General features: G+C 39.9%; 1 long non-coding RNA gene across 1 annotated transcript; it reads left to right on the forward strand.

Annotated features, from left to right (window-relative positions):
• LOC138813406 (uncharacterized) lies at positions 1-9124 on the forward strand. Its single transcript, XR_011367803.1, has 2 exons — positions 1-192; positions 8257-9124. It is a non-coding gene; the product is annotated as an uncharacterized lncRNA (long non-coding RNA).
• Positions 9125-16599: the final 7475 nt, after the last annotated feature.

Raw genomic sequence — 16599 nt, forward strand, 5'->3', positions numbered from 1 at the left:
AATATTGACAGCCTAGAACACTGACTTTTCTTACCTGCTGTTTCCTTCATAGCCAGAGAGGCCCAATTATGTCACCACCTTCAGCCCAGCAACAAACAATACCTGCTAGTGCTTTCACCCCACCAGTGGCCACCACTAGAGCTGCAGCAGATCCTGGAGAACTCAAGGAATGAAATCCACAGACAGCAAGGAGTAAGTGTTAAAAGTATTCAATTTATGCATGTGAGAAGAGGAGAGAGAAAATGTTCTTGCTGGGTGAGAGGGGTCATGATAGGGGTTTGCCAACTAACTGGTTTAATCTATGGTGGGTTCTTTTCTTTTAATCTATATAGGTGTCATTTAACTTTTATGCTAATGAGATGCTTGGAAGGTGACTTGCTCATTGGTCACAACCCGTGATATTTTTAATTTGTCATTCCCTTTTAGCTATTAGGGCATGGAATTACCTAAAGACATTTAAGTCTATCCTACCTTCATTTTATCCAACCTATCTGGGTCAAAGGGAAGTTAGAATGCTTGGGAAGTTTTCTCAAATCATCCACTATCTCTCTGTCTCTGTCTCTGTCTCTGTCTCTGTCTCTCCTACCTCTCTCTCTGTCTCCCTCTCTCTCTCTCTCTCTCTGTCTCTGTCTCTCTCTCTCTCCTTTATATTTATTTATTATTTTGTTGGTTGTGGGGCCTAACTCTGGGCCTGGGTGCTATCTCTCAGCTCTACAGCTCAAGAGTAGCACCCTACCACTTGAGCCACAGCACCACTTCTGGCCTTTTCTGCTTATGGGTGTTGAGGAATCAAACCCAGGGTCTCATTCATGCAAGGCAAGCACTCTACCACTAAGCCACCTTCCCAGCCCTATTTTTCTATGTTTTAAGAGAAATCTTGCAGGCTTATTCCTGATTTCTTCTGCCTGACTAATCTACCTATTCCAAGATATCTCTTTCTTTCTTTCTTTTTCTTTTTCTTTTTCTTTTTTGTCAGTCCTGGGGCTTGAACTCAGGGCCTCAGGGTTGTCCTTGAGCTCTTTTGTTCAATATGAGTGCTCTACCACTTAGAGCGACAGTGCCACTTCCAGTTTTCTGGTGGTTAAATGGACATAAGTGTCTCACAGAACTGAGCTGGCTTGGAGCATTGATCCTTAGATCTCAATTTCCTGAGTAGCTATGATTACAGGTGTACCAGCTCCCAATACTACAGTTCTTTACATCCACAGCACTTGTGTGAATGTAACATACTACATACAGTATAGTCTATGTGCTTTCTATTCCTGGGCATAAGGCCTGCTAATGGATTCACTACCTGTGGAAATGACCTACGGTAGACTCTTTTGATTGAATGTTAGGCCCATTTCTCACAAATCCATTTTCTTCCCTTCTTTTTTCAAATATGTAAGCAGCACCAAGTTTTTATTTTCTCACATGTTGCTCATCCAGTACGGGCTTTGTAGGTGCCTCCTCTAGTCACCTTCTCCTTTCCCCAGTACATCTGAACATCACCCCTGAAAGCTATAAGGGCTGGAAGGAGCAGCTGGCTGCTCCTTTATATTTGAGCTTAAGTGAATTAGAATGATCCCATCTCTGATCAGTCAATTCCAGGCGAGGCCTAATGTGGAAGAAAGAGCCTTCCTCCTGGATTTATTTATTTATCTATCTTTAAGTAGTTGTACAAAGAGGTTTCAATTCAACACATCAGTTTAGAAGCGCAGGGCATCTTTTTTTAAAAAAATTGGTTTTTGGGTTTGAACTCAGAGCCTAGTTGCTGTCCCTGAGCTTCTTTACTCAAGGCTAGCCCTCTGCCACTTTGAGCTACAGCTCCCCTGCTGGTTTTCTTGTAGTTATTTGGAGATAAACTCATGGAATTTCCTGCTCAGGTCAGTTTGGAACCTTTATTCTCAAATCTCAGCCTCCTGAGTAGCTAGGATTATGGGCAAGAGTCACCAGCTATCAGCTGTACAATGCAGCTTGATCCACGCCATTCCTTCCATCATTCTTCCCATCTCTCCCAACCCCACCCAAGTTACCTACTTCCATTTTTACATATGTACATTGAATATGATGATTGCATTCTCCCACCCTTCCTCTCTCCATCCCTCCACATCATACCACGTCATCCACCTACCCCCCCACCTCAATTTCTAGCTTCCTGTTATCCATTTTGTTTGACTATTAGTTTTTCAAAGAATTCTCTCCTGCATATACCACGTTATTTCCGTTAATGATATACCATATACTTTAGTTAATACATTTGTAGTATGTATCTATGTATGTGTGTGTGTGTGCATGTGTGTATATATGCACATGACCCACTGTGTGCTTATATATATTTATAAATGAGGTCTCTCTTCCATATATGAGAAACAACATGTGAGCTTTTGTCTTTCTGGACCTGAGTTACTACTTTTAACATAATTTTTTAGCCTGACACCGCTGGCTTACACCTGTAATCCTAGCTACTTAGGAGGCTGAGAGCTGAGGATCATGGCCCAAAGCCAGCATAGGCAGGAGGGTCCATGAGACTCTTATCCCCAATGAACCACCAGAAAACTGGAAGTGTCACTATGGCACAAAGGCTAGCCTTGAGCAGAAAAAGCTCAGGGTCAGCATTCAGACCCCAAGTTCAAGCCCCCCATCCAACAGAAACAAAACCAACTATAATTTTCCCCAGGCCCATTCATTTCTAGGCAGCTTCCTTTTCTCCCTGTATAGGCATTTGCAATTGCTGGCTACAGAAAAAGCTATTTTAACTGAAAAAAAGTCTGGTACCTCACAGGGCTAAGGGGAGAGGTGAAATGATATAGACAGATCCTTGATGATATTATTAAAATGCAGAATCCTGCAAGCCTTCAAATTCATTTAAATGCTATACTTACCAGTTCTATGATCCTATAAATCCCCTTTATTGTTTAAATCAATTTGAACTGTACTTTTTTCTTATTTCTAGCTCTAATGCACCCCAAATGCTATTGACCATTCCATTAAGGATAGCAATTTGACATGTTCAAAAGTCTTAAAAGTGTGTATTACCCTCCAAGCCAGTACTTCCTCGTCTCAGAATTTATCCTAGGTAAACAGTTGAGTGGCTATGAAGATATTTACATGCTTAAGCCCATACATAATGTTTCTCAGAACAGCTAAATACTGAAAGTGATTTAAATGTAAATATAAAGACACTGCCAAACACTGTCCAGCTCATGGATTATGATAAACGAAATAATTACACATAGTTGACAGTGAAAGCTAGACCTCACTGATTAACTGGTTTTGATAATCTACTCTTATTTAATCTACTCTTATTTAAAAGCCATAAAAGAAATGCAAATCAAAACAACATTGAGATATCACCTCACCCCCATTAGAACGGCAAAAATCAAGAACTCTAACAACAACAGATGCTGGAGGGGATGTGGACAGAAAGGAACCTTACTTCATTGTTGGTGGGAATGTAAACTTGTTCAACCACTTTGGAAAGCAGTATGGAGGTTCCTCAAAAGACTTCACATAGATCTCCCCTATGATCCAGCAATCCCACTTTTGGGCATTTACCCAAATGTTTACAAACAAGACCACACTAAAGCTACCAGCACAACTATGTTTATTGCAGCATTATTTACCATAGCTAAGATATGGAACCAACCCAGATGCCCCTCAGTAGATGAATGGATCAAGAAAATGTGGTATATATACACAATGGAATTCTATGCCTCCATCAGAAAGAATGACATTTCCCCATTTGTGAGGAATTGGAAAGGCTTGGAAAAAATTATATTAAGTGAAGTAAGCCAGGCCCAAAGAAACATAGGTCCCATGGTTTCCCTTATTTGCAATATCTAGTATGGGTATGAGTCAAGCGGAAAAGGTCAGATAATGTGATGTTAGGAAAACGAACCCTTAAATGTGTATTTTAATGTTTTCGTTTCTTTCATGCATGTGTTTCTAACGCATTTATAAGATTATTTCTTTGTTGCTTTGTATGTCCCTCCCCCACAGTGTAACCCCCGCTTTCACTATATTTGATGTCAGTATAACATGTGGAGGAGATGGGGACAAACAAGTCTTTTAAGGATTCAGGTGGACCTGTTGCAACAATGAGAAGTACAAAATGTCATGTCAAAACCAGCTTTACAATGTCGGTGTGTGTGGGGGAGGGGGGTATGATTGGGTGGGGGGGAGGGGGGAGGCTGGGAAGGGAGGTGAAGGGTAAACAAAGGAGGAGTCTGCAATGCTTGGTAAGAAATATATGCATTATCCTGCCCATGTAATTGTAACCCCTCTGTACAGTATGTTCTCAAATAAAATAAAATAAAATAAAATAAAATAAAATAAAATAAAAATATAGAACAACAATGATGTATTAAAAATAACTTTTAAGTATCAAAGTCATTACTTCAGAGCTTCTCATCCCTGTCTATATATTAATTATCTAGGAAAACCATTTAAAATTGGGCTCTCTGGTGATATGCATTTGAGTGGTTCAAGTGTACAGTGAAACGTAAAAATTATTATTTTTTTAACCAGTAACTGGGCTTGAATTTGTTGCTTATGGCTAGGTGCACTACTGTATGAACCATTTCTCCAGCCTTGCTTTTTGTTGGTTATTTTGGTGATGGGTTTTTGCAGACATTTTTGCCCAGTCAGGCCTCAAACTACAATCCTCTAAGTCTTAGTCTCTTGAATAGCTAGGATTTCAGACACAAGCCATTAGTGCCCACCTTACTACTTCTTTAATCCTCAGTTTTGCAGTTTTGACAATTCTTCTAAATATTGCTAGTGTCACCTGCCTTGTGTGGATGATCAGATCTCAGATAACTTGTTAGTGGCTTGTGATACAGAAGGGTCTAGACTGTATGCAGAGAAATTTGATTTTAAAAGCCATCATGTTGACAGTAACATTGAATTGTCTTTTAGTGCATGAGGATCAACATGAGAGGAATTCTGGAGCAAAGAAAAAAGACTGAAGCCAGGTACCAGTGGTTCATGCCTGTAATCTTAGCTACTCAGGAGGCTGAGATTTGAAGATTGCAGTTCAAAACAGAAAAGTCAGAAAAGTTCAGAGCAGAAAAGTCCATGAGACTCTGATTTCCAATAAACTACTCAGAAATTGCCAGAAATGGTTCTGTAGCTCAAGAGGTAGAGCACTACCTTTCATCAGAAAAGGCTTTATTTATTCAAGGATGTGGGCTGAATGTTGAGCTAGCCAGCAAGAATTAGATTGACTCCAGAAGGAAAGTAAGGTAGTTCAGAACCATGAAAGGTAGGAGGATCAACTAGCTTCTAGGTACAGCTACATTTAGAACTCATGTTTCTTACTGGTCATCATATGGAAAATTCTAGAAAGTGTCAGACAGAAGGTGGTGTTCTGTCTTTGTGTAAAACCCTGAAGAGCCTCAGAAGGAGATGGAATACTATAGTGTGTGTGTATGTGCGCGCGTGCGTGCACGCATGTGCACACGTGCGCATATATGAACAGACCTAGGGTTTGAACTCTGGGTCTGGATGCAGCGTCTGAGCTTTTTTTTCTTTTCTTTTCTTTTTATTTATTTATTTTTTTGCTCAAGACTAGCACTCTACCACTTGAGCCACAGCTCCATTTCTGCCTTTTTTTTCTTGGTAGTTATTTGTAGATGAGAATCTCAGAGGCTTTCCTGCTTGGCCTGACTTTGAACCACAATCCTACCACTACTCAGCCTCCTGAGTAGCTTGGGTGACAGTTGTGAGCCGCTGGCAGCTGGCAAAGGATTGTTTTGAATAGTCTAGAACTTTGGTTGGGAGCGGGGAAATGGTGGTAATTATTGGCTGTAAATACTTGGAGAACTAAGATATGAAAATAGAATAGATATTTTTATGTGCAGCAGAGAAGATAAAACCAGAGCCAGTGCAAAACTGGGAACTGGTGACTCACACCTATAATCCCAGCTACTCAGGAGGCTGATATCTGAAGAGAGTGGTTTGTAGCCAGCCCAGGTAGGAAAGTCTGTGAGACTCATCTCCAATTAACCGACAAAAAGCTAGAAGTAGTGCTGTGGCTCAAGTGGTTGAGCAACAACATTGAGAAAAAATTAAAACATCAAAAGCTAAGTGACAGTGTCCAGGCCCTGAGTTCTAGCATAATTCCAGTATGCACGTGCACGTGTGGTGTGTGTGTGTGTGTGTGTGTGTGTGTGTGTGTGTGTGTGTGGTGCGCACGTGCGTGCATGCACACATGCATATAGACACAATTTTTTAAAAAAGATCAATGCACAATTAAAGAAAAAAAAGATCAAGAAACAGCTTTTAGCTTAATTTAGGTTGGTCCCAAATAGAACGCATACACTTGTATAGAAGGAGGTTGCCCAGTCCTGGGAATGTTCATGTTATTCTGTTTTATAGGCTAGAATACTTTCTAAATGGATTAACTAATTTGATCTCCCTAGGGGGGAAAATACATTTAGTCCCATTTCGTGGATGAGTGTCCAGACCTCAGGAATCCTACCTTCTCTGCCCAAAACAAAACAGTGGTGTATGGGTCACCGTCCCACACACACTCCTTTTCCAGGTTTTTCATTCATCTTGTTGCTACAGAGATGGGGGATAGGTAGATTCCAGTTTCTTTCTGAGTTTTCTCTTTTCTGAGAGTCCAGGGTATAGCATCTATGCTTTTCACTTCCAGGGTCTACACATGTAGTGCAGTGACTGACAGCCTGCTTCCTGCTGAGTCTTAGCTGGCTAATCTAAGTTTTTGAAGGGCCAATTATACAGTGTGGATACCTGGAACATTTCAACTTTGTATTTCCTTCCAGTCTACTAGAATATTCTCTTTCTCCTCCTCTTCCTTTTCCTTCTTTTGTACCAATCCTGGGGCTTAAACTTAGGGCCATGGTGCTGTTCTCGAGCTTTTTTGGGGCAAGACTAGTGCTCTACCACTTGAGCTGCACTTCTGACTTTTTTTATTTAGTCATTTATTGGAGATAAGGGTCTCATAGGCTTTCCTATTCAGGCTGGTTTTGAACCTTGATCTTTAGCTCTTAGCTCCTGAGTAGGTAGGATTATAAGAGTGAGCCACTGGTGCCTGGTTTTAGTATTCTCTTTATACACAGTTGTAGTCTGTCTCTCAAGGTGCAGATCAAATCTCATCACCCCCTAGAGCCTTCTTAGGGAATGAAGTTTGGGACTTCTTTGAGCACCTGTAGTATGTATCCTGTGTCCTATTTGTCTCAAGTCATGGAAATTCTGCTCTCCATTCTTCACATATGCCAGCCATAGCTTCTTGCTTGTGCTGTGGAATCCTCTATGGTGTATTTTCTTCTCTTTTTCTGGGGAACTGCACACCACCCACGGCAAAGCTGGAGTTGACCCAAAAATGATAAGCATCTACTTGATGATTTTTGGTTTATCTCCGTGGGGTTTTGATCTTCTTATTAATAACATCTTACAATATGCCCCAAAACATTATAGAATTTCAACTCCAGCACTCAACCATCTAGTGTTTGACTTGTGGCTCTGCTACTTTCTACAAATGTAATCTTTATTTTTTGTCAGTCATGTGGTTTTAACTCAGGCTCTGGGTCATGTCCCTGAGCTTTTTTGCTCAAGGGTAGCACTCTACCACTTTGAGTCACAGTTCCACTTCCTGTTTTCTTGGGGTATTCTCATGGGAGGTTGGCATAAGACAAAGAAGTGTACACTCTGGCTAGTTTCTTAGGACTGGGTCACCAGGACATTTCATTTTCCTTAAAAGATACTGGAGCCTCAGCAGTTTGCTTACTGAGAGGCTAGGATTACAGGCATGAGCCAGTGGCACCTAACAAGGACCCTCACCTAAGTGAGGCCCTATGAAATTAATAAATAAGGGTTCAGTAGCCATCTTGCAGGCCTGTGAAGTAATGTAGGTAGAGGAAAGGCTGCAACTTGAACTTGAATTCAAGGCCTTAGTGCTGTCCTTTTGATGCTCAGTGCTAGCACTCTACCCTTTGAGCCACAGGTCCAATTCTGTCCTTTTGCTGATTAATTGAAGATGAGTGGCTTTAGAGTTTACTGACTAGACTGGCTTCCAACTGTGATCCTCAGATCTCAGCCTCCTGATTAGCTAGGATTACAGGCATTTACTTTGGACAGACACATACAAGCCTCTTCACAGAATTTTCACAGAATTGTAGAGACATACCTCATCTGTTTCTCTGTCACTTTTATACTACCATGTAGGACTTAGCCAGTCCCATAGTGTCCTCTTAGTTCAGAAAAGGAGAACCATAGAGTTGACTTCCTTCTCTCTTCCTATTGGTACAGATCCCTTCACCATAACTGGGAGGAAGATGAACAAGTAAACCAGTAAGTGGATGTTGCTACAAAAAGAAGTTCTGTTCCTGAAAACTGGGTATCTTTGAGGCTTCTGAACCAAAGTGCAAGTTTGTTTGCCTACCACTTATGAGGGTTGAGGCTTGGCACTTCAGTGAATGCCAAATAACACAGTTGTGAATGTGGTTGCAATTGTGGATTCTCGTGGATGACAGGGAAAGCAGTGTGCAGAAAATCAGATCCTGTGGGGAAACAACATTCTCACTGGCTATCACAGGGTGAGTTTTGGAGAATTGTCTTTCAGAAGCTCCTGGAAGTATGTTGTGATGATCATTCTGCTCCCAGGAGTCTCCTCCCTTTCTCAGCATGCAAGTCTGCATATATGATGGACAGCCACAGCATGAGTCCTGGCAGAAAGGGGCTGTGGTAGAAGGCTCAGGATTGGGAGGTCAGGCTCTCACTTTCCTTGTCACCAAACTGCCCACAGCATCATTTGTTTCATCTTCACTCTGTGGATGGACTTGTACAATGATGACTTTTATGAGCGTAAGGACCATGACACCCTGAAAGAACTTACACAGTATGGCAAATTCAACTTGTCCTCTTCAGACTGGTCTTTCCCTTACATATTCTTCTTGACAAGCTGGAGGAGTGTGTGACCAGTGAGTCCAAGAAAAAGAGGAAGAAGTCCTTGTTTAGATGCCTCATAGCCTGTGAATAGGGTTGGAACCTGGATGTCTAGGGATAGGCCTGAATGGCCAAGAGCCCCTAGTACTACCCGGCTTGGCAAAATGTTCTTTTATGGATATTATCTGCCAGGTAATTTTTCTTTTTGAAAATACATGAACATAGCCACTCATCAGTGTTCAGTCCAAGTTCAAACTATAGACATCCCCCATTAGTTCCTCATGGAAGTTTAGTTGCACCTTACCTTCTAGAGTCCACTCTAAAATCCTGTGCCTATTTCCATTCTCAGGTTAGCATTACTGTAGAGCAGCTTCTCCTGAACTCCAGATAAGGAATCTATTAGTGATGTTGGTGTTGGTAACCAATGGAGATCAGGAGCCATCCCTGCACTCCAGAAAGCATGTGAACATAGAGGGGTTTGTTCCATTTGTTGCAAAGCCCAAACAGGTTTTGAGTCCTGTGCATATTCCAGTGGTTCTGAACCCCACATGTGATGCAGGTGTACCTGCATGAACCAGCAAGGAAGAACATGATCCAGAATGACTTCCATTGACGTTTAGAATCCACCTAGATCGGCTCCAAACTAGTCAAATCACCACTTGTTTTGTTGTGCAGGATAAAGTATTACCCATGGGGCTAATGGAAAATGCCCCCAGTCTATGTTCAGGAGAATCAATAAGTTCCCAGCCAGTGATATCTGGAAAAATCTGAGTTTCTACAAAATCATATAATGAGGTCCTAGAAAAGCTTTGAAGCCTGACTTAAATGTGACAAGCAAAGAAATTGGCCAGTTTGAGGCAATTTAATATCCTGGGTGGTATTTATTGTCATTTTGGGAGTAGAAATCAGACATTTATGGCCTACTAAAGTACTGTTCAATTGTGCTATAGGCTCTGAGTCCAGAGATTCAAATTTCTTTTTTTTAATTTATTGTGAAAATACTGTACAGAGGGGTTACAATTACATGGGCAAGATTTCTATAACCTATTAGCTCTCCATCATCTATACCTCCATTTCCAAGGAACACAAAGTTTTACAGGACTTCTACATTTCTTCTTCTGTTTCCACAACTGTTCCATTTATATAATTGTTGGTTTGTAAATCTGGTAGTAGAGCTGCATACTTATAATCAACCACAGCTTTTGGAAAGGCAAATCTGAATGCCATCCCAGGGCAAAAACTGAACACCTCATCTGAAAATAAACAAAACCAACTGCCTAGGCCAGGGGTCAAGTAATAGAATACCTCCCTAGTCAACTTAAACTTCTGAGCTCTATGCCAGGACAGCTTATTATTTTTTTCTCTCTCTCAGTGATTCCCAAATTGAGAACACAAAATTCCTTACATCATTGCATTTTTTTCCACAGTGTTTTTGTCCAGGATCAAAACCATCTGAAGATAATTTCTCCTACATCAGAACAAATAATAAAAGTATTACACACCTCTAGCCTCTAGCTTCTTGGCTTCAGCATACCTGCTCACTTGGCTTAGTCTTCCAACTCTTCTAAAACTGCATCTTTCAAACTATTATTCCAGCCAGGTGCTTGTGGTTCACACCTGAAGTCGTAGATACCAGGATGAGATCTGAAGATTACAATTGAAAGCCAGCCTGGGCAGAAATAATCTGCTCTAACCATCCAAAAAAAAAAAGCTGGAAGTGGAGCTGTGGTTTTAGCACTAGAGTGCTTGTCTTGAGCAAAAAAACTAATGGACGGCACACAGGCATTGAGTACAAGTCCTTGGCTAGAAGAAAACACAAAAACCCATTATTCATAAAAATATCCTTTTCTTGTTCAAACTGCTATAATTTTGTTTAAATTTTAATTTCAGGTTTTAGTCTTTTATTTTTGTATTATTTCCTTAGCTCCAGTTCTGTCTCAATTTTCCTAATTCAGTCTGTTTACCCTTGAGTCTGGATACGCATCGTCTGGACCAAATACACATTACCAACTTAGGTTATTAATTGTCAGGACTATTTTAGTAATAGAAAATGGTTTTTGTTGCTGTTGTTGCTCTGGTACTGGTATTAGAACTCAAGTCTTGGATGCTCACAAAATGCTCCCAACTCCATAATTGCAGAGGTCAGCATATATTGCTTTTCTTATAAAATTTTTCTTAGGTTTACAGTATTTTTTTTACAATTTGGCTATGGCTCCATTTCCTGTTTTTTTAACTAATTAAGTGAATATGATGGAGTTATACAGGCTTTCCTGCCCTGGGTGATTGAATCCTAGCATCCTCAGAACTTAGATTACAGGTGAGTCTCCAGCATACATTAAATTGATTTTTTGAAGTTGTCCCTCACTATCATTTCTAAAATAGTTACATTGCATGTCAGATCTGTAAAATTTAGGAAAATGAATGATTGATGTCAAGAAGTCCACCAGAAAAGCAGTATGGACAGACTCCAGATGGACAAAAGTAGGGTACTAACAGTGAAATCAGAAGTAATGGCAGGTACAGGGCAGGGAGAGGATAGAAAGGGGGATTAAAATGGAAACATTCAATACAATACACATTTTAAAGGATATGTATGCCTATGTACATATAGACAGACACATATGTACACAAACCTACCCAATGTAACATATACATATATTTCTTCCCTTTTTCTTCCTTTCCATTTCTTTATTATGCTTCTGAGTAATGACCTAAGGGTCTTTTACATACTAAACACATCTGAGCTTCCCTTCTGTCATTAAAGAATGACAAGCCAAATGTTTTCCTTCCATGTCAGTCTTGAGTAGCTAGGAGTACAGGTGTGAGCCACAAGTACCTACTCTGAACAAATTCTGCTATATCAAATTGTTAATGGAGAAGACTCATACACATGAATTGTTTTAAAAAGGAGATTGATGATGAATACTTGCTTGTCTGAGAGAAGGCATGGATTGAGACTAGAACAGCTGAATTCTAAATTTGTGATTGTTTTCTGTTTGGGTAGTGCCTGTAAGTGTTGATTCCAATATATTAAGTCTCTAAAGATTTTGGGAAAAAAAAATGCATGGGTTGTGGAGGTTTGGGTTGTGGAGGTTTTTTCCTTCCCACAATTTCCCATTCTTCCTTTTTCTATTATTTTATTTCTATCATCCTAGTTGTATATTTTAATTATTGAGGCTTTGTAACTCACCACTGTGAATTTTGCAAGCCTTATTATAATAATGTATTTCCTGACAACAGTAAAATAGATTTAGATTTAGACAATTATCATTGTCTAAATGGTTCCGTAATTAATCGGGAAGGAAATCCATAATTAAATTAGTTATATGTAAATACATGTTATATTCTTTACACTATATTATATATAATATATTATATAAGATTGAATATGATTTTTTCAAACTATGAGAGCATTTAACATTTTTAGTCTCAAGGGTATTTTTTCACAAACCAATGTAAAACATTATTGGGGAAAGTGGTGATATAACTTTGATTATAATTATATAAATATATATTTGTGTGTGTGGATATAATACTGTTTATTAATAGATGAATAAATACATGTGTATATACATTTGTGTATCTATGTATGAAGTGAACATAATTAAGTTGACCACATTATGTCCCAAAAAAGGGCTATGAGTTGTATGTACAAGGTTCAGGCCTATAATCCTAGTTGTATAGGAAGGTGGGTTCTGAGTTTTAGCCTCTTTTACCATCATGGCATTAGACTTTGAGAGGAAGTCTGGGCCCCTCCAGGATAGCAAAGACACATATGCCGTTGGATCACCCTCCCTGACCCCAGAGAAAAGTCAGTAGAAATAAGGACAAGCTTCTTATCCTATGATAATCTACTCAATTCCTGTACCAAGATGGCCACCTGTAGATGGAAAGTTAGCATTCTCTCCAAAAGAGTCTCAAAAGAGCCTTCTGAACTATAGTCTCTGACTATACTGAATTAAAGATTATTATTGTTCCCAAGCTGCAAACACATATAAATATGCCAATGGCTCCAGAGATGGACAAAGTCTAACAAATACTCATATAAAATTATATATTATGTTTCAATAATTCTGTGACAAATCATCAAAGGCATGTCTTGACTTTTCTTTTTCTTTTTTTTTTAAAGAAATGGAAACACACTGAGTGCATCAGGGGGTGAGGGATGGTTTGGTTGCTGAACTTTTTAATGTACTTCTGGGCATGGGAGATCCCTGTCTGGGTGACCTTTTGTGGGGGTGGGTGTCCTCACAGCTTCACAAAACAATGGCCATAACTTCTATGACATCACAGATACTTTTGCCATGGCAGCAGATAGGTTTCAGGCACTGATCTGGCCATCAGGTGGACTCAGCTACACAGAGAGCACAAAGGATGAGAGGAAATGACTGCTAGACACCAGGCTACAGCTTGATGAGCTGTCCTGACTGGTAGCTAGGATTACTTGAGCTGGAACAGGCTTATTCCCATGCTTAGGCTCCTGAGCACTAAAGACCAGGCACTAGGGGTTGGAGAAACAGAAGTGAATGTGGCTGCCTCCATGCCTATTTCATGGGGAGAAGAAAACCAGAAATCATAATGACAATTTCTATAAATCAGAGGCATGACATTGGTGGTATTGTGGGTACAACTTCACAGTGGGGAAAGGCAGAGACATCCCCGAGGAGGGGATATTTGATCTGAAAGCAAGGCCATCATCCATGCAATTTTCTAGGAGCAGATGTTCCAGGTAGCAAGAACAGCAAGTACATCCCCCATGGTGGGAACGGACCTGACTTGTTTAAGAAAAGGAAGACAGCATTGACATGCTGAGGTTCATGGAACAAAGAAGGACTGGTACAATGAAGAAGAAAGAGATCAGAGATGAAGACAGGAATAAATTAGATATTGTGTGCTACTTGTTACAGGAAGAAAAGTTCTGATTTTACTCTAAATCTGACATGACCCACCGGAACCAATGTTCTCAAATTGTAACCAGACACACCAGACTAACCTAGAGAATACTTTTAAAATGTGATGCTAGCCGGGTACTGGTGGCTCATACCTGGAATCCTAACTACCCCCAAGGCCAATATCTGAGGATGAGGTTTGAAACAAGCCCAAAGAGGAAATTTGGTAAGACTGACTTTCAATTAACCACCAAAAATCTGGAAGTGACGCTGTGGTTCAAGAGGTAGAACATTAGCTCAGAACAAAAAAAAAAAAACCTAAGGGACAGTACCCAGGCTCAAAGTTTAAATCTTCACAAGACAAACCAACAAACAAAATATGCCCCGTTGTTCATCATTGGGCAATCTAGTTCAATATATTTGGTCTGAGCCTTGGAAATTATATCCTTAGCAAATGCTCTCCTCTGAATTCTGCTTCATAGCCAGTTTTCAGAGCTCCAGCATCACCACTGTCTCCTCCAAGTTAGCACAGCAGCCTACCACTGGAAATTTGAAGAAATCTTTTTAGTAATCATAAGAAATCTGATCATTTGTCCACATACATCAAATCAGTAGTTGCCACATTCCACTATTCTGAATGTATTTAATCCCTTTTTGAGTTAATAAGCCTTAAGGAATAAAATCTATAGAATAGTTACTAAATTAATTAAAAAATCATCATTCTTCCAACCAGTCTTATAAGTTTATAAAAGCAGAGACTGCCGGGCACTTGTGGCTCACGCCTGTAATCCTAGCTAGTTAGGAGGCTGAGATCTGAGGCTCATGGTTTAAAACCAGCCTGGGCAGGAAACTCCGTGAAACTCTAATCTCCAATAAACCATCAGAAAACTGGAAGTGGTGCTATAGCTCAAGTGGTGGAGCACTAGCCTTGAGCTGAAGAGCTGAAGGAAAGGGCTTAGGCCCAGAGTTCAAGCGCCACGACTGACCTAAATAAATAAATCAATAAATTAATAAAATAAAGCATAGACTATACTGAAGAGTGCATATGATAATTTCTAACTATAATACTCTCATGAAATTGGGTTTTACAGAAACATCTTGATTGCTTTGCCACAGCAAAGGATAAATGATTTAAATAAGCTACATAACATCTCAGAAGGAAAATGTTACTGGGTTTAGATCAACTTCATATACCCAGTACTGAGGAAATAAGTTTCAGAAATGGCAGAGGCAAAGTATTATAAAAATCACTTTATCATGAGGTACAACCAGGATGCCTAGATCAACCTTGCAGGAAAAAAGGGATGAATGAAAAGCAACTAAGGCTTCTAAAATGAGCCAGTTGGTGGTGCTTTATGCTTGTAATCTTCAGAAGCCTGAAAGCAGAGGGTTTGGATTCAAAGCCTTCCCAGGAAGAAAACCTTTTTCTCTGCAACCAGCAGATAGGAAACATCAACTCTGTGCCTACAGCCCAGCTGGATGCCTTCTTCCCACAGAGCTCCAGACAACCAAGACCCCTCATCTGAAATATTGTCAAATATATTAAAATATTATCTCCTGTTTGGGAGATAATATTTGAAAGATATATCAAAAACATTTCACTGACTTCTAAAGAAAGAGTGAAAGAGGAAATATGTGCTCACTAAAGGGTAAGTTACCTACCAAAATGATATTAATATGGCTAGATGCCCATTTGGAAACTTATCCACTCAGCCATCTTTCCTCACATCTTGTCAGTTAGCCTGAACTGTCAGATTTTTGGATGCAAGGGATGTGTATGAGTATGTAGGTTGTAAAAGTAATAATGAAAAGCTAAACACTGGAGGCTCAAGCCTGTAATCCTAGCTACTCAGAAGGCTGAGATCTTAGGATCCCAGTTCAAAGCCAACCCATGCAAAAAGACCCTTACCTCCAATTAACCAGCAAAAGACAGAAAGCTGAGCTGTGGTTCAAAAGGCAGACTACCAGCCTTGCAACAACAACAAAAGTTAAGGGACACCATCCAGGCCCTGAATCCAAGCCTCGGTAGTGGCTCTCACACACAAAAAATAACCATGATATCACCAGAGGATGTGCATATCTTAGGGAAGGATGCAGATGGATGGGATGATGAATGTATTGTAGCCCAGTCTGTGAAAAAACCTAGGTGAAATCTTTCCTCAATACATCTTCATTTCCCTCTACACATTTAAAATCACACACACACACACACACACACACACACACACACACACACACACACACACTTACATGGTTATATTTGTCTATATAATTATGTAAAATACATATCATACACACTTGCTTCAGAATTTTGTCCATCTTTTGGTTTTATAGGTAGGACAATATATCCAGGGTTTGGCTCATACTTGTAATTTCAGCTGCTCATGAAGGTGGGATCTGAAGATCACAGTTTGATGCCAACCCAAGGAAACAAATCCTCAAGATTCTTATTTCAATTAAGTAGCAAAAAGCCAGAAGTGGAAATGTGACTTAAATGACACAGTGACTGCATTGAGCAAAATAATCTAAGCAAGATACCAGACCTCCGTTCAAGCCTACATACTGGCCAACTACCACTCCAAAAGCCAAAATCCCCAAAAGACCAAACCAAAAACATGTCAAAATATTTTATAACTTTTGAAGCAAAATCCAATGAGGCAACGTAGTTTGTTGAAGATTTGGTGGTAAAATGTTGAAAAACCCCAAATTCCACATGTGTTTAAATGATGCAACAGACAAGCAACCAAGTAAAAATTTCCCAATAATGTTCCTTAGTATTCACTGGGACCCTTGACAAATATTTTTTTGTATGCTTTTC

Source organism: Dipodomys merriami, unplaced genomic scaffold, assembly GCF_024711535.1.
Source record: "Dipodomys merriami isolate MVZ:Mamm:240054 unplaced genomic scaffold, mDipMer1.0.p SCAF_599, whole genome shotgun sequence".
NCBI lineage: Eukaryota > Metazoa > Chordata > Mammalia > Rodentia > Heteromyidae > Dipodomys > Dipodomys merriami.